This window comes from Symphalangus syndactylus, chromosome 17, assembly GCF_028878055.3.
Source record: "Symphalangus syndactylus isolate Jambi chromosome 17, NHGRI_mSymSyn1-v2.1_pri, whole genome shotgun sequence".
Taxonomy (NCBI): domain Eukaryota; kingdom Metazoa; phylum Chordata; class Mammalia; order Primates; family Hylobatidae; genus Symphalangus; species Symphalangus syndactylus.
In genome coordinates this window covers 95,724,433-95,743,562 of record NC_072439.2, presented here as the reverse complement: position 1 = coordinate 95,743,562, position 19,130 = coordinate 95,724,433, and the positions used below count along the sequence as shown (strand labels likewise).

At 46.4% G+C, this 19,130-nt stretch overlaps 1 pseudogene; it reads left to right on the top strand.

Moving 5' to 3' along the window:
* Positions 1-10,746: 10,746 nt before the first annotated feature.
* LOC134732856 (developmental pluripotency-associated protein 2-like) lies at positions 10,747-15,161 on the top strand (annotated as a pseudogene).
* The last annotated feature ends 3,969 nt before the right edge of the window (positions 15,162-19,130 follow it).

Genomic DNA, 19,130 nt, shown 5'->3' with positions numbered 1-19,130 from the left:
ACAGTTCCTTGGGTCATTGTGGATGAGGAGGTGTATTAGGGTTCTCTAAAGGGTCAGGACTAATAGGATGGATGTGTAGATGACGGAGAATTGACTCACATAGTCGCAAGGTGAAGTCCCACGATAGGCCCTCTGCCAGCTGAGAAGCAAGAGAGCCAGTCTGAGTCCCAAAACCTCAGAAGTCAGGAAGCCGACAGTGTAGCCTTCAGTCTGTGGCTGAAGGCCAGAGAGAGAGAGAGCCACTGGTGTAAGTTCAAGTGTCCAAAAGCCGAAGAACTTGGAGTCTGATGTTCAAGGGCAGGGAGCACCCAGCACAAGAGAAAGATGAAGGCCAGAAGACTCAGCAAGTCAGCTTCTCCCACCTTCTTGTGCCTGCTTTATTCTAGCCATGCTGGCAGCTGATGAGATGGTGCCCGCCCACTTTGAGGATGGGTCTGCCTCCCCCAGTCCACTGACTCAAATGTTAATCTCCTTTGGAACACCCTCACAGACACATCCAGGAACAATACTTTGCATCCTTCAACCCAATCAAATTGACACTTAGTACTAACCATGACAGGAGGGTGCTGTTAACAGTGTCAGGAGTCGGGAGGATGGAAAGAGGAGGGTGCACATAGTTCCTTCAGACACTGGCTGGTGCTGCAATCCATCTCTCTTCCTTCCCAAAGGAGGATGGTATATCAGGAAGTTAGGCCTGGCTCTGCGGCAGTAAAAAGCAACTCCAAAATCTCACAGGCTTACAATATCAAAAATATTTTCTTGCAGTCACCTGATGCCTGAGAGGCTGGCTGCAGCGCTGCCCCACGTTCCCCTCACTGAGGGTGCAGTAGGCCTAGAACCCTGCCAGCCTCATGCATGGGGAGAAGAGCACACGGTAAACCTTGAGCTGGCTCTTAGACCTTCTGCCTGGAAGTGAGAGATATCATTTCTGCGCATTTCACTGGCCAGGGCAAATAGCATGGCCAAGTGGTATGTCAATGAGGGAGAGAAATGTCATCCTCTTTCAGGGAGGGGCAGTCAATATTTATGACCAACAGCGAGGCCTGCTACAGGTACCGTCAAAAGAACCCCTCTGTGTTTTGAGAAGCTGCGTAGCTTCCCCTACCACTTCCCACAGAGGCAAGATTGCTGCTCGCCCACGCTTTCTTGAGACCCTTAACACTGACTTCTTCAAGGACTGTGCCATCTGCGTGTTCTGACCAGACCCCATTCTTTATCTTGCACTATCCGGGCCTTCTATCCTTCTCAGTCCCTGTCTTCCAGGAAAAAAAACCTCAAGTTGTAGTTTTATGCCATTGTCCTGAAGAGCTGCTTATTTGGACCACGCTTTCTAAACATAACCTAAGTTGAGTGTTTAAAGCATGGTTATTTTCACAGCAGTTGCAGGAAGAACACTTTGCTCCTTCCTCTCCTTGCAGAGACTCTGCAAAATGGTGATGGAATTGAAGCCTCTGAAGCCTATTAAGGCAGAAGAGGCCTCAGAGAGTGGGTAGTTTAGCTTTCATGAACCTGGTGGTCCACAACGGAATGCCAGGATTTTGTAAAGTCCCTAAATTGCAAGTAAAATTATGTGAGAGTTACATGTGCAGTAAATGTGTATTTTCTGGGGCCAGAAACTGTATCTTATATCTAATTCTGAAAGGATTTGCAAACCCAGGAAGATTAAAGGACAACAAAGTCTAATCCAATCCCTTTATTTTACTGGTGATATTTGGAGAAATTGCAGTTAGGTTCCTTGCACCAAATGGATGATTCTATTTAATATGTTGCTGATACATTAAAAGCTTTTAGTTTTTAACTGATCTATCAGGAGCTTTTTCCCCAAACTCAATGTTTTGTTTCAGTGGGTTTATTTCCCAAATACTGCAACCTACTCTGGGAGAAAGGAGGACTCTTTGGAAAGTTACATTGACTTTTAAAACCACAAGGGTATCATTTGGTGCATTCCTGCCCCAGCAATTATTACCCTTTGAGAGCCTGCAGAGCTACCTCCAGCCTTCCCTTTGGTCTCCGTGGGGACTCATTACATTTCTAACAGTCAAGTATGAAAACTTACAGTGCTGGCTTACCAGAAGGGTTTGCTTTGGGAATTTCACAGACAGGGCTACTTCTGTCTTGTAAAGAAATTTACATCCCTTGAAGCAGAATAGGGAACGACTGTGGCAGATGATGATAATAGAACTGCATCAATATTACGTGTCTGCCAGGCAGAGAACCAATGTTTTAATAGCACAGGTCTATGTAGCCTCTTCCTTCTCTTCCACGAAGCTGGTTGGGAGTGAGTGCTATATCCTCTTCACAGATTAGGAAACAGAGGCTCAACATTTTATTATTCTCCAGAGCAGAGATTCTTAACAGGGTCCTTAGGTGGGGCTTCAGGGGTCTGTGAACGCCTGAAATGACCTGCAAAGAAAAGTATATATTTGTGTGTGTATGGGAGCGTGGGGGATGTGATTTTTGTCAGATTCTACAAAGTTCTGTGACTCTAAAAGTTTCAGAACCACTACACTAGGGCTTCTATTCTTTGTAAAATAATTGGCAGGTTAGTCCAATTATTTTTACATTCGGGCTTATCTTTTTTTTTTTTTTTATGTGTTTTCTCCTTTTTTCCCTTGGTTACTGACCTCCATAACAGCAGACAAAATTGGAAGCAAGAACGATTTTGGAGGAGTCACACTTAGATGTTTCCTTTACCTATTTCTGTGCTGGAAATTTAAATATCTTACTTCTCATGACAATCCTACATGAAAAATTAAAAGTCACAAGGATTCACGGATGGAAAACTGAGACTCAGAGCAATGATCACATTCACATCGTAATAAATCAGCAATTGTATGAGTGATTGTTCCTTGCTAAGAAATCAACCTAAACTCAGTTGGAAACCTTTTGCCAATATTACTTAACACATGACAATCTGGTGTGACTCATTTTTCTTGACATTATGCAAATAAAGGAAACAAGACTGAGTGGCCTTGTGTCCGGAGAGCAGGAAATGAAGGCCGTCTGGGGCCACGTGTTTCCTGGGACATGTGGTGTCAGAAATGGGTACAGAAGAACCAGGCCTTTGTTCATGTCTTTTATTTTTTATTTTTATTTTTTTCTAGATGGAGTCTCACTCTGTCACCCAGGCTGTAGTGCAGTGGCACTGTCTCGGCTCATTGTGACCTCCGTCTCACCGGTTCAAGCAATTCTCCTGCCTCAGCTTCCCGAGTAGCTGGGATTATAGGCGCCCGCCATCACTCCCAGCTAATTTTTGTATTTTTAGTAGAGACACGGTTTCACCATGTTAGCCAGGCTGGTCTAGAACTCCTGACTTCGTGATCCTCCCGCCTCGGCCTCCCAAAGTGCTGGGATTACAGGCGTGAGCCACTGAGCCTGGCCACCTTTGTTCATTTCTATTTCATGAGTGATCTGCTCTTGTTGTCCATGGCTGGAGGAGTCAGCTCCCAAAATCCACACTCTCTAGGAGTGCTGAACCATAAATAATCTATCAGGACTCCTAGTTCCTCTCTCTCTAGAGCTGCACAGAAGCTCCTTCCTTCCCAGCCCTGCTTCCCACTAAAGGAAACATTTGACTTTTGGAGATGAGATGTTTCGAGCCAGCCAATCCTTCTCACAGGAAGCAGAACCCCATCCGCCATGGAGCTTATCCTTGGGGCGCAAAGAAACACTGACCTAATGCTGTAATCAAGTACTGGATTTTATTTTAAATCTTTTTACCTCACAAGCTGACTTTATTCTGGCTGGAGGGCTCCTGAACCTCTGTAACCTCCCCAGGAGGTAATTTCCGGTGCTAATCTCGCTAACGAGGTGTCAGTTACGGAAATGGCCCGTGCCCCGGTTTCTTCTAAGTGGACATTACAGTGTTTCTTCAGAGGGGCCCATGCTGGGACACCTCGGAAATGGAAGAATTTATAGCAAGGATGTTATTTCTCACTAACTGAGCAGAAGAGCCGGAAGATCTCTTTAAAGATCTTTAGAAGGATGGGGAAACTGAGGCTCAGAGAAGGGCAGTGGCTGCCCGAGGCCACAGCGCTGGGTGGCAGCAGGGTTGGGTTAGAGACTGGACCTTGTGGCGGAGCTGGCCTGCTTTGGGCTGTTCCACACACCCCTGACTTTCTAGATTGTTTCATATTCATGGAATCATCCTCAAACTCTACTCCCCAAAATTGTACCATAGATTAACTTCGGGCCCCCCCCGCAAGTCAAAACTTCAACAGCTAAGGGACACGGATCATGCGGCCTGCTGAACACGCCATCAAGTGGGGCAAAGTCCTCTTTCTTTGTGATCAGGGTATGCACTCTCCCTTGACCTCTGAATAAGCTGTGCCCAGGGTTCCTCGATGACTCAGCTGCAGCAGGCTATCCACCACACATGTCCGTGGCCACCACGGCGGGAACCGGGCTCACCGTCACTTACCACTAGAGATGTCAAACCACCCCCCTCCTAACCCAGCCCCACTGCGGCCTCCCTGCCCTGCTCCAGCCTCGGTCTGTTGTGCAAGAGCCAGAGGGGACTTATGATCACGGAGCCACACGCCCAGGCCCAACCCAGGCCCAAGAGCTCCACCCGAGGGAAACGCCTAACTCAGAACATAGCACTCCTAACTCCCGGGGCAAGGAGGGGAGGCCAGGCAGCCGGAAGGAAACTCCTGGGCTTTTTACGGAATGCATAAAACAAAAGGTGAGGGTCTCCACGTAGGGAAAGAACGCAGGATTATTTACGGCCTTGGTCTGGAGAGGAGAACATGCTGCTCTTTGCAGCCAGGCGTGTGATTCATTTCCCCCGGGAGCTGCAGGGCCGAGGCAGGGCGTGCGCTCCGGCAGCCTCCGGACGGCCGCGCACTCCCGCCCGCTCGTTTATTTATGGTGCTTTATCAGCGGCTGTGCACCGCGGCGATAAAGTTTATGAAAAGAGGCGGCGTCTCTGGCCGGCGGGCTGGGCCCGGCGCTCCTTTCCCACACTGATTAGGATCAGCCAGGGCTTTGGAAGCTGCAGTTAAGGATCTCGGGTGCCCGGAGCCGCGGCTCCCCCTTCCTGCCCCGCCCGCGGGCTGGCCGGCTGCTGGCCCGCGTGGGAGGCGAGGTCAGGGCTGCGGCTGCGTCCCTTCCCTGGGGAGCAGGAGGGAGGAGGGAGGAGTAGGAGAGAAGCCGCCCTGCGGGGGAGGGAGCTCCAAGGCCCCGGGAAGTGGGAAAGCCAGAGAAAAACACCGTCCAAATATAAATGGGCAGTCCCCACGTTAAGAGATGAACGAGAATTTTTTATTTTTTGAGACAGAGTCTCGCTCTGTTGCCCGGGTTGGAGTGCAGTGGTGAGATCTTGGTTCACTGCAACCTCCGCCTCCGGGGTTCAAGCGATTCTCCAGCGTCAGCCTCCCGGATAGCTGGGATTACAGGCGCCCACCACCACGCCTGGCTAATTTTTGTATTTTTAGTAGAGATGGGGTTTCAACCATGTTGGTCAGGCTGGTCTTGAACTCCTGACCTCAGGTGATCCACCCGCCTCGGCCTCCCAAAGTGCTGAGATTACAGGCGGAACAGGAATTTAATAGGAATTTTTCTCCTCTGAAGGCGTGGTACCCTCTCCTCTCCCCCATTTACTTTCCTACATTCCTTTCTCCTTTCCCGTCATTTCACCTGCATTTACTGTGTCTTTGCATTAAGGCTTGATTCATTGTGTCCCTTTTCATAGCCATGTTTTGTTCAGTCCTTCAGAAGACAGAAATTGAACACCTGCCCTGTGGACAACACCTCTAAACACTGCAGAGAGAGATTCAGAGATGAATAGCCCTGGCCCTCAGGGTTCTTATGGTCACAAGCGCCGTCCAGTAAGAGCAGCCCAGGGTTATGAGTAACAAGAGCAGACACTACGGCAGGAGCTTGCTTTAGGGACATTGCCTTGTTTCATCCTCACGGTGACCTCAGGAGGACAGTGCCATCGTTAACGCCGTTTAACAGATGGTAAAACTGAGGCCCAGAGAGGGGAGTGCCTTGCTTCAGATGACTCAGCAAGGCAGTGGCTGAGCCAGGATTTGAACTCAGGCAGAATGGTGGCAGAGCCTGTTTGCCTAACTTCTAAATTTCCCTAACTCTCTAGAACAGAGGGTAGTAGGAGTGCAGCAGACAGGACAACTAGCCCTGCCTGGAAAAGTCATGGTAGGCTTCCCAGAGGGGGCGTCCTTAGGCTGGGGCTTGAAGATGAAGTATTTACCAGACAAATAGGGGAGAAGAAGGCTGTCTTAAACAGAAAAAACTCCTTATGTGGTCCTGGGTTCTGAGGGCCCAGATCTTCTCACCCTCCTTCTCCAAGGAGTGGGGAACAGAAGTGCAGAGGCTTTATGTTTTACCCTCCTTCTCCGAGGAGTGGGGGAACGGAAGTGCAGAGCCTTTATGTTTTGTGACAGTGGGATCCCCTTCGCGGGCCACCTCCTCGATCTGAAAGGCTCTATCTGCAGCTACTGAATTCCCTTCAGCTCACAAGTCTTAATAGCAATGTCATCCCCTTCTGAAAGCTTTCCTGGACTGCTCCGTATCTTGCTGCCGGTGATTGAAAGCAATCCTTCTTTCTCTCCTCCCTCATACCTGCCTGTTTGCATTAAAGTTCTTGAGTTGGACTCCATCAGTCTTTATTTTTTATTTATTTAACTTATTTTTTAGAGACAAGGTCTCACAATGTCACCCGGGCTGGAGTGCAGTGGCGTGATAATGGCTGACTGTAGTCTCAGCAATCCTCCTGCCTCAGCCTCCCCAGTAACTAGGACTACAAGTGTGTGCCACCATGCCTGGCTAATTTTATTTTATTTTTTTGAGACAGAGTCTCGCTCTGTAGCCCAGTCTGGAGTACAATGGCGCAATCTCAGCTTACTGCAAGCTCCACCTCCTGGGTTCAAGTGATTTTCCTGTCTCAGCCTCCAGAGTAGCTGGGATTACAGGCGTGTGCCACCATGCCCAGCTAATTTTTGTATTTGTAGTAGAGAGGAGGTTTCACCATGGTTGGCCAGGCTGGTCTCGAACTCCTGGCCTCAGGTGATCTGCCTGCCTCGGCCTCCCAAAGTGTTGGGATTACAGGCGTGAGCCACTGCGCCTGGCCTCTGGTTAATTTAAAAAAATTTTTTGGCCAGACACGGTGGCTTCCATCTTTAATACCAGCACTTCAGGAGGCCAAGGCAGGAGAATTGCTTGAGCCCGGTAGTTTGAGACCAGTCTGGGCAACATAAGGAGACCCCCGTCTCTACAAAAAATTAAAAAAAAAAAAAATTAGCCAGGCATGGTCGCACTCTTCTGTGGTCCCAGCTACTAGGAGGTTAAGGTGCAAGGATTGCCTGAGCCTGGGAGGTCAAGGCTGCAGTGAACTCTAATCACACTCCAGCCTGAGTGACAGAGCAAGACCCTGTCTAAAAATAAATAAATAAATAAATAAATAAGTTTAATTTAAAAATAAATTTATTTTTGTAGCGATAGATCTCACTGTTTTGCACAGTCTGGTCTTGAACTCCTGGCCTCAAGTGATTCTCCCAAGTTGACCTCCCAAAGTGCTGGAATTATAGGCATAAGCCACCGCAGCCAGCTCATTAGTCTTTGTTACTAGACTATGAGCTCCTGGAGGGCACCGGTATACTCGTTTGCTTCTTACTTGCTTCTGCCCAGGCTGGTTTAGTATCCTACTCATAGAAGGTTCTCAGTAACTGCATTTGGTGAATAAATGGAGGAGAGTGGGAAAGCTGTGATCAAATAGGTATCTCTTGTCTCCTCTTTACCCCTTGATAAATTTCATAATCAAGCAAGCTAAAAATGGAGATGTGTGTCTCCACCAGACAAGGTCTGGACCACTCTCTGCCAAGATAGCACAAAGAGCAGGACACTGCCAGCAACCAGGCGGGTTGAGACAGAGTAACCCAAGCTGCTAGCCCGTAAAATCTCTCCAGCCTGGGAACAGGATTAGTGCTGGGGCTGGGACCTAGCACTGAGTCAACAAGCGGAAGTCATGTTGCCCTAGTTATCGGGGAGAGGGCTGTGAGGGCCAGCAACCAGGCAGGTCACTGCATAGTCCATCTTGAATTCAGTGAGGCATTCCATAGGGCCAATGACACAGGAGACATTTGACACCATAGGGTATAATATCAACTCTAGGCAGCCGTCAGGGCCACTGCCCAGGGGATCAGGGCTCTGTCTTGCTCTTTGTTATTTTTTGTTTGTTTGTTTAGAGCTAGTTTTTAAAAAGTTTAATTGAAAAAGTAATACATGCACATGATCTAAAATTACAATGATTCAAAAACGTATACAATGAACATTCTGCCTCCAACCATCAACTTCCCAACTCATCTCCTTCCGCAGGTACAGCCATCATTAAAACTTCTTTTCCCAGAGAGGCTACATGCATGCATATGCAATATTTCTATATTTTCTTATGATGACTTAATGAGGCCATTGTGAACTGAATACATTTGCAGGTGTTGATGACATTGTTATAGTTGTTGGCGCTCTGGAAAAGGGATATAAGGCCCATTGAACTTCAGAACTAGAAGACCACTCTTGCACATTCTCAATGACATTCAGTAATTAAAAGTGTGGAGTAATAAAATTTGGATATCTCAAATATTACCTGGAAAAAGGCTAGTCTGACTCAAGGGTGGTGGAAAAATGATGTAAGGATGCATGGTTAGTCACAAATGGTATAGGAAATGTTAGGCCATTGTAGCAAGTGCCAGTACATTGTCAGGATGGATTGTAAGAAGCATAACCGATAGAGATCAGGAAATTATTTGTTGGGTGAATTCTTGTTAAAGTATTTATAAATGTCCAACTTATTGGTTACTCTGCTATACACTGGTAGAGACAAATAAGGTAACTTCTAGTTGAACAGAGGACCAAAATGCACTCATATAATGGCAAAATAAAGGGTGCACTTAACAAACCAGTTGATGGAACGAGCATCATTCAGTCTAGGGAAGAAAAGGCTAAGAGATGACTCACTTACTGAAGTACATGGCAAAGTCACTTGAGTTTCCCCAGGCCTCACCACCTGAGTAGGGATGACCTTCTGAGCGGCATTGTACCCAGAGCCTGCCCATAGCAAAGGACTCCCAGCTGTCTGGACTGCCTCTGGGTTATCCTGGGAGTTCCCAGGGGCCTGCTGCTGCTGGGCACCCTCTGGCACCCTGGAGTGAAAGCTCTGGGGAATCTGGGGGTGGTGGGGGAGAAGATTATTCAACCCTCTTCCCTCTGTGTGAGCTTTCAGTCCCAAAGCTCTACCATCTGTGCTCTGACTTCCCGAACGACTTCAACAAGGTGGTCTTTCCCAATTTCCTTTTTGGTCCTGCTGCTCTTCACAGAACCTGGATATGCATGGCCGAGGGACGCTCAGAAAGAACTGCTCTTCCCCTCCAACGAGCAGGACTGTTTGACTCAGGGTAGGGCCTGGCGGGTCTCCTTTCCTACAGAGCAAGTCCCTCCCCACCCCCGGAGGCTCCCTGGCCTTAGTTCACACTGGGACCTAGGTTCCCTCTAATCATAACTAGCAAGTATTCAGTTGTTTTGAAAAAAGATTCTAATCGATTGTTCTATAAGGAAGGTCAACCAAGAGGCCGTGGATATAAACAATAACAGGGAAGATTTAGTGAGTGGAAAGGAGGGATGATGTTAAGGAAAGTTACTTCTGTGCCCTAAGGAAAAGGGCACGGTCTTTCTTGAATAGTTTGGAAACAGGTCCTGGAGCTTTTCAAGCTCAGCCCTTGGTATTCCTGAGGTGGACTGAGGCGTTCCACCTTGAAAATCGAATGTAGTGGTCTTTTCCCTAACTCAGGTAATGTAATTTTTCCATGTAAATTTTTTCCATGCGTTTTCTTCCATTTTAAACCTTTAGCACCTGCAGGCAACAAAACTAATGAAGAAGTAGTAAACAGATATGAATGGGAAAGCTTGAAAACCACCAATCATGCTGAGTTTGTGGCTTTTTTAAAAAAAAAGAACATGTGTGCTTGTGGTTTTATACTGCCTGCTCATAATGCAGCCATATTTTCTGCTATTAAAATTGTTCTTAGTTCATGGGATGGAATGAAACAGACCATTATTCCAGGGTGTTCCCGGAAGAGCCTCATGTTTCAGGAAGCACACTTCGACTTTTAGTTCTCCACCACCTGAGTACACTTGAGTGCTGCTGCTGTAGACTCTGGAGTATTCGTTTCCTTTCCTTTCCCTCCTCCCTCTGCTGTTCACATCGTGGCGCAGATTGACTCCCAATGTCTGCCAGGCTAAAGATAACCTCTCCAACTGGGCGATCACCCACAGGCTAAATATATTCTCAGGGGTGAGTTGGGGCTACCCTGACAGTGACTCCAGGCAGGCATTTAACCACTCGTGGCATTAAGTCATCTTAGGAGTTGGAAGGAGCTTGGGAGGGGGGAGGGATTACCACAGAAGGATGGCGAGGGGTAGGAATGAAAGAGGCAGAGAGTGATGGATAGGAAGCTGGCAAAGGCGCTTCCGATAAAGGAGGACATGCCGTGCCACATGGTGACGCCCGCAGAAGCTCAGTCAGTCTGCGGATTTGGCTGCTCCCAGCAAAGACTCATTTCTGTCCGTTATAATGTTACTTTCATGGAACTCCCAGAGGGAAAAGCCCAGTGCTAATCAGGGCTCAAGAAGTCAGTGGACTTGATGTACAGAATGGGGTGTTTAATTTTATGATGCAGCTATGGGTTACATGAGAGACTAATAAAAGAACTCCATAAAATGTGGCTTGCAGGAATGGGGCTGCAGCCTCTGCCAGAAGGTCAGCCTGCTCAGAAGTGGTTGGAGAGCCGGGCTGATTTCTAGCTGGTATGGCCACTCTGGTTCTTCAACTGTTCAAAGCCTTCTGAACCAGTTGGTAACTGGCTGCTGCTCTTAGCTTCTCAAGCACAGCCCTGCTGCACTGGCTGCCCGGCCCCCACCCTGGAACCTCCCCACAATCCAATAAGCAGATGCAGACGACCTGCAGATCCTGCTCTGTGTCATGTCCCTGGTGTCACAACATTTCTGAATGGCTAGTGCTTCTGTATCTCTGGTTAATACTTTAAATATCACCTGTCCTCCAATATGTCTTCCTTGGGATTTGTTCTTTCAAATACCTGTGGAACAGACCAGGGACACAGTTCTGTAAAACTCTCCTTAACTGATCCCAGGCCAGTCCAGGGTGCTCCAAGGAGGCTTTCTTGGGTGGAGGAGGCCAGCTGCTCTCATGGTTGCTACAAGGACACACTCAACCTTTCCCTTGAATCATAATTGGCTGCCTCAAAGGAGAGTTTTAACAGGCACAGGAATGACATCAGGGTTAAAGAATATTTTTGGAAGGAAGAGGCAAATTTGCATAAGATTTCTGAACCAGGAATTGCATTTGTCACAGAGTTTGAATTAGAGGGATGCTTAGAGCACATCTGGTCTCTCTTCATAGCCAGCACGGAACCCCTCCATATCGCCTCTGACAGGAGATAGCTAGCCCCTTCTAGGTCATGTCCACTGATAGGGAATTCAGCTCTTTGAAAGGAAGCCTCTTGGGTGAACCAGCAGGAGCTGAAATCTTCCTAAACAAATCAAAAAGTGTGAATCCTTTTGTTGAGCTGAAATCTTCCTATACAACTCAAATTTTGCCCCATCACCTAGATGGAATTGCAAATCCAAAGATGGCCCAAGAGTAAGCAATGACAGCTACTAATATGTCTGATTTTATCAAGTGAACCGAGAGGCTGTGAGATCATTCATTCAGCCAGTTTCCCGAGTGGCTGCTAAGTGCTGGTGCCTGGTGCTGGAGACTCAGCGGGCACCTGGAAATGGTTCTGCTCTGAGAGACCGTCCAGCCTCTTTGAGCCAGCACTAGACAGCTGGGGACCCCTGGGAAATCAGAGGGGTCTAACCTTTGCTTCTGGAGCCAATTCCAGGCTGGGGTCCATCCTTGGGCGGGGGCCATCCTGGGTGACTCTAGGCAGGAAGCTTCTGTCTGTGCTCCTCCTTTTCTCTACTGGTTACTAACAGCCTGGTGAGCCTTCTGAGAGCGTGGGGCTCTCAAAGTGGGCTCTCATTGACAGACACTGAGACGGAGAGGCAGATGGTCGTTTGCCATCTCCCTCCTCACACCCTCTGAAAATACCTGTAAGAGTCAAATGACATTTTGTAATGCATTTTGCTGAATTAACAATTGAACAGGCTCTTGTATCTTTCATAAACAAGAAATATTACACAATTTAGATAAGAAAAAGGCGGACAATAAAAGTATTTATAACCTCATCATCTTCAGGTAACAATTTGGTGTTCGTCCATGCCAACATTTTTCTGAGTATATGTGATATATCCGTGTATGTGGGAGATACACACACACACACACACACACACACACGTGCTTTGTAATCTGCCCTTTTCACCCAGTTGTTTTCCCAATGAACACAATTTTAAAGTGAATCTAATTATTCAAGGATCTGTCATTAATGCACATAACTTTGAAGGATTCATCCAAAGAAATCAGATGTGGAGAACAAAGAGTTAAATCATCTCAGAAGTTAAGGAGGCATTTCCCAGGGACAGTAGATCAAGGGTGTCCTGGATTTCTATGAAAAGGCTGGGGCGAGATAGAGATTTTCATTAGATGGTGCCCTGTCTGCCCTCTACTCAAATCTTGGCCCCGTGAAGAGAGCCGGGGAGGGGATTTCTCCCCTATAAATCAGTGGGTGGAAAGCTTGGGGATGAAGCTGCAACTGTGGCAGGCCCTGCTCTTGGTTCCTTTAGACTCATGGACCCATGGAAAAGGCTACCTTGGCATTCATGGATGGGCTTTCCTAATCTCAGGTTGCTGAAGAGAAGCTGAATGTGGGGACGTGGTGGGACTGAGAGGCCTCCTTCCTTCCCATGCCTTAATTGGGACTGACCCCTTATATCCAGCTACACTGATGGCCCACAGGGGCCATCCCTCCCACCACTCACAGGACTGTGATCACTGAAAGAACCCCCAGAAGCTGGCCTTGAACTTCAAAGAACAGATATAAAAAAACAACTCCGCACCTACAGGGCCTCAGTGGGCGGCGAGAGGGAGAGGAAGCATCTGCCCAACAGCCCTTCATGGAAATCACTGCTGGAGTAGACAGCCAGGGCAGAAGCGCAAGAAGGACATTCAACCACAGTATCCCAAACAAACAAACAAAAACAAAGAAACACAGACTTCCTGGAGCTTTGACTAAAATACTCATTGGATACATTAAAGCAGGCTGAGAAGGCCAAGTGCAAGAATATCCCAAATATAGAACAAAAACACAGAGGTGGACATCATGAGGGCAAAAGAGGAGACTAGGAGGCTAGACCCAGGAGACCTAATAGGAGTTGCAAGAGAAAGAGAAAAATGAACACACGAAAGAGAGAACCATGAAACAAATGATAGAAGGTGATTTCTTTGAGTGAAAAAGACTTGGGTCTGAGGTTTAAAAAGAACTCATGGGGTTCCTGAAATTCACATACCTAAACCCATCCAAATTAAATTCTTGAACAGCAGGTAAAAAGAGAAACTTTTGCACCCTTTAATACAAAGAGAAAAACATTAATTACCAAGAAACAGAAAAGAGACAGTGTCACACTTCTCACCTATAATAATGGGAAGCTGGGCCAGGAGCGGTGGCTCACACTTGTAATCCCAGCACTTTGGGAGGCTGAGGCGGGCGGATCACGAGGTCAGGAGATCGAGACCACGGTGAAACCCCGTCTCTACTAAAAAAAATACAAAAAATTAGCTGGGCGTGGTGGCGGGCGCCTGTAGTCCCAGCTACTCGGAAAGGCTGAGGCAGGAGAATGGCGTGAACCCGGGAGGCGGAGCTTGCAGTGAGCCGAGATTGCGCCACTGCACTCCAGCCTGGGCGACAGAGCGAGACTCCGTCTCAAAAAAAAAAAAAAAATAATAATAATAATGGGAAGCTGGAGAGAGGGGAATGAGGTCTATAAAATACTTGAGCCAGCTAAAATACCTTTCGCTGGCCAGGGGAAAAAAAAAGTTACACCCTTCCGAGTAGGTGGTATTACAGGCACGCGCCACAATGCCTGTCTAATTTTTATATTTTTTTGGTAGAGGCAGGGGTCTTGCCATGTTTCCCAGGCTGATCTTGAACTCCTGGACTCAAGCAATCCACCTGCCTGGGCCTCCCAAAGGGCTGTGTTTACAGGCATGAGCCATCGCGCCCGGCCTAATTTTTAAAAATCGTATCACCGAGTGGACAAGACAGGGGTGTTGCTGAAAACGTCAGACTCAAATTTGGATAGCAGCAAGAAGAATTTCTTTGGGGGAGAAGTAGCTGATGAGGGAAGTGTGATTTTGACATTGGTGCCAGTTAAAGATGACTCAAATATGGAACACATGGAACCAAGTGTTTCTTCAACTTCTGATGTCAAACTGGAGAAGCCTAAGAAATACAATCAAGGTCATCACTTCAAACACATTAACAATTTACAGCTCCACAAAAAGCTGGATGCAAAATACCAACCCTTCCCTTGCCGACCACTTTGCCTCCCATTAATAAGGTGTATCGGGACACTTAGCGGGACTGGTGTCAACAACTTGGTTTGAGTGCTAATGGCAAGAAAGTAGAAGTTTATCTGAGGCTCTGTAGGCATGCTTACCCTGAACAACAGCAAGATACGCCTGAAATGTCACAAGAGACCAGATTACAGCGATGTTCGAGGAAACACAAGGCAGTGACCGAGAGAGCAAGAGGCTTCAGAAAAGTTATGAGATGAATGAAAGAACAGAAGAGACTAATACAGTTGAAGTGATAACTTCAGTGCAGGGAGCCATGTTGGCATCATGGGCAAGAATTGCTGCAAGAGCTGTTCAGCCAAAGGCTGTGAATTCATGTTCCATTCCTGTTTCTGTTGAGGGCTTTTGGATGCAAACCTCTGATGTCAGGTGGTGTGTGGTCCATGGCAGACGTCTCTCAGCAGACACAAAGGGCTGGGTATGCCTGCAGTTTCTTGCAGATCAGGCCTGGGTGCCTACCACTCACAGGAGGATGATTTCTCTCTTCTTGTTACCTGCCTGCATTTTCCCATCCCCAGGCATAGAAGATAACATGTTATGCCCCGACTATGCTAAGAGGAATAAGAAGATGATGAAAAGATTAATGACAATGGAGAAACAGCAGCAACCTCTTTGAATACAATGTACTAGAGGAGGAGGGATGTACTTTCAGACCATGTAACCTATTATGAAGGAAAGGAAGAGGAGACAATTTGAATGAATCTTCGTGGTCTGCAAAACAAAATCGTAGTGACTAGGACTCCACAGTGAAGATGGTTGACCAGTGACACAGCCCCATCTGAAGAGCCCCTTTCTGTAAGTCTGAAAACCCATTAAAATAAAGTCACCGAAAGGAAAAAAGTATATCATCCAGGCATCCCATCTGAGAAAAATACTCCAGAAAGAACCTTAAGCAAATCAAAAATGAACTGAAATAGGTAAGTCAAGATAGGAGATGAAGAGAGAAGTTGGTTGTGGACAAATGGGTCTCTCCTCTCTCTGTCTCTCTCTGTCTCTGTCTCTGTCTCTGTCTCTCTCCTCTCCCCTCTCCCCTCTCCCCCTCTCCTCCCTCCTCTCTTGTCTCTCTCTGTCTTTCTCTCTCTCTCCCTCCCTCTCTCCCTCCCTCTCTCTCTCCCTCTCTCTCTGATGCAATTGCAACAGAAGTCCCAGCTGAACCCAGGGGTAGCTTTGGAGCTGAAGTTTTTCGGCATTGAGATGGGTCTGGCCTTTTCACTTTTTATCTTGGCCTTGAGGAGTAGTTGCAAGGAGGTTGCCCCACGGAGGGAAGCAGACCTGGGGTGTGGGAGTTCCCTTCAGCTTAGGGCAATTCCTAGACAGGGACTCAGCTGTGAGCTGTCTGCAGCCAACATTCAGCAGCTGAAGGGGAAAATGCCATGTATGATATAGTGCCTTTTATGTGAAATTATGTATGTATGTATGTATGTATGTACGTATCTGTTGTGGTGTGATAGGAGATGTTTAACAGTCAGCCCTGGGGGCAGGGGGCGGGGGAAAGCCCTGATTTGTAGCTTTTGCTGATTTTTGTGGTGTAAATACTTTTATCATGGCTGATGTCAAACTACCAATGTGATGTCACTGAACGTGGAGCCTGAACAGGATGCACACAGTTGCCTCTCATGAGCACACAAGCTGGCTTCAACACACCGCTGTATAAGCATAAGGAAATTTAGGGGGAACGTGGGCAAGGGGAGAGGCGTGTGGAACAACAGTCCTGGCCTTTGGGCATCCTGTTCAGTAGGAGAGCATTGAGTTTTTTCTCTGTTTTCTCTCCATATGACTAATTTTCTTTATTGGGGTCAAATTTCTAATCCTCCTCTCTACCGTCCCCTGCCCCTTTCCCCCCTACACCCCTAAGTTGGTATTCTTCGCAGGTAGTGTTTGAGAAGTCATCTCGAATACTTGTTCATATTGAAGTCCATGTGGCTATCAAAACAAGAATCGGCTTCTAGGTAGGTGCTTACGAGGATCGATGTGATAGTGAATGTCAGGGCATGGCAAACTTTATGTAAGGGGCCAACCAGTAAATATTTTTGGCTTTGTGGGGCATATGGTCTCTGTTGCAACTGCGAATCTCTTGCAGGACATAGTTTGCTGACTCCTGTTTTAGATGATACCATTGTATCATAAGCCTCTACATAAGTGTTAATTACGGTTATTTCAAAGGACCCAGAGAAAGAAATCTTTTAACTCTAGAAATTTAGACTCAACCACTCAGAGGAGGGATATAGGCTGTGGGGAAGGTTTTTGGATTCAGCCGGCTTTGTGACAGTAGCTGTATGCAGGATTTTTTTTTAAACTTCTATTTATCCAGGGTTAAATAAGTTGAGAAAAAGAGAACCCCTGGATTCAACAACAACAACAACAACAACAAAAACCCTGCAAACCTTAAAAAACCAAAAACCGAATTCTCTGATAAATCCCTTTATGTGTTAGGATCTTGTTAATTCAGAATTTAGAAAAATATATTAATACCTGGGAAGGAGGCAGGCACTCACCATTACATTATCTGTAAAGAAAGACATAGTGGATTGATTAACACAGTAAATCAGGTCAGGTGGGCAGAAACCTTCATACAGCTAAGAAATTAAACTCTTTGTCATCTTTCTAGCAAGTGAAATATTTGAATGTTAATGTGAAACCCACAAGTTTTTTATTCATAAAAATGGATCATGGTTGGGTACATGGTGTGTGCCTGTAGTCCCAGCTACTTGGGAGCCTGAGGCCAGAGGATCACTTGAACCTAGGAGTTGGAGGCTGCAGTGTGCTAGGATCATGCCTGTGAATAGCCACTGCACTTCACCCTGGGCAACACCGTGAGACTCTATCTCTTTTTCAAAACAATGGATCATGTAGAACCTTTTTTGTCAATACTTGATGAGTTCCTCCAGGATGTTGGTAAAGATACTAAAGCTACAGTTACCCAAATATATTTGGGTCAAGTCTCTTCTCCTAGCTTCAGCTTTTCCATCTTTAAATGAGTATTTTAGATTTCTTAGACAGTGCTATGGTTTGAATGTGCTCCCTAAATTTCATGTGTTGGAAACATAACCCCCAAATTCTTATGTTGACTAGAAGTAGGGCCTTTGGGCCAGGCTTGGTGGCTCACGCCTGTAATTCCAGCACTTTGGGAGGCCAAGGTGGGCGGATCACGAGGTCGGGAGATTGAGACCAACCTGGCTAACATGGTGAAACCCCATCTCTACTAAAAATACAAAAAATTAGTCAGGCGTGGTGGCTGGTGCCTATAGTCCCAGTTACTTGGGAGGCTGAGGCAGGAGAATGGTGTGAACCCGGGAGGTGGAGCTTGCAGTGAGCTGAGATTGCACCACTGCACTGCAGCCTGGGTGATAGAGCCAGACTCCATCTCAAAAAAAAAAAAAAAGAAAGGAATAGGGCCTTTGGGAGGTTGTTAGGGTTAGATAAAGTCATCAGAGTGGGGCCCCCATGATGTGACTGGTGGCTTTATAAGAAGAAGAAGAGAGGCCTGAGCTGACACAGATAGTCTTGGCCACTCTCCATGTGATGCCTTCTACATAGCACGAAGGCCCTACCAGAGGCCAGCACCATGCTTTTGGACTTCCCAGCCTCCAGAATTGTAAGAAATAAATTTCTTTTATTTATAAGCGACCTAGTCTCAGGTATTCAATGATAGCAACAGAAAATAAATGAATACAACCTTATGTATTTTTGTAAAATTCTCTAAAAATATTAAGCCCACTTACTAGAATATGCCCTGTCTTCTGACCACCTCTTGCCTTGTTGTTGCACAGTGTTGACTATATAAGAGGCCAATTCCATTTTGGCTTCCAATTGTCTTAGGATATATATATGTCTGTGTGTGTGTATATTTATATTTTGGCAATGAGAGAGTTGTTTTCTAATAGAAAGTTCTTGTTTCATCATTATCTACAATGGTTTGCTTATAAAAATCCTTGCAGATTACATGGAAATCTCCACTAATCACTGAGTATCATATTTTTTTTTGTAGCTTTCAATAAATACTTGTTGATTTTCCCCTAGAGACCCGGAAGCTCAGAGGAGACTTTAGTGTCCAGAAAAACCCACTCAGGTTGTGTTGCAGTTCTCTGTCAATAACTCTTAATCTTTTCTGTTTCACAGATTTCTATGGAAATTTGGTGGAAGTAAAGGGGAATTGACTAAGGACCATTAATATATGTATGGAGTGAATTCTGGTCACTCCTTTTGAAAATCCTTAACTACCACGTTTTATATTTTACTTGTGTTATTATCTGACACCCCAAAATGCTGAAGTACACAGTGACCTCAAAACAAGAGAGATGTGCACAGGATTGGACGGGTTCATTTGTTTATGTTAATGCAAAAAGGAGGAGATAGGCAACATTTTTTGAGAAGAGTATTTTTCTAGGATGGTATTACAGCTTAATCTTGCATTAGGGGAAAAGCACTAAACTAAACTGAAGCTTTGGTTTTTATCACTAGACAGTTCTGAGTTTAAACACACCCTTTCACTCCAGTCAGCCTCCATTTTCTTTACTGTAAACTGAGAAGACTACATGGGATGGTAGGAGATTAAGCAAGAGGCTGTATCTGGAAGTGCTGGCTA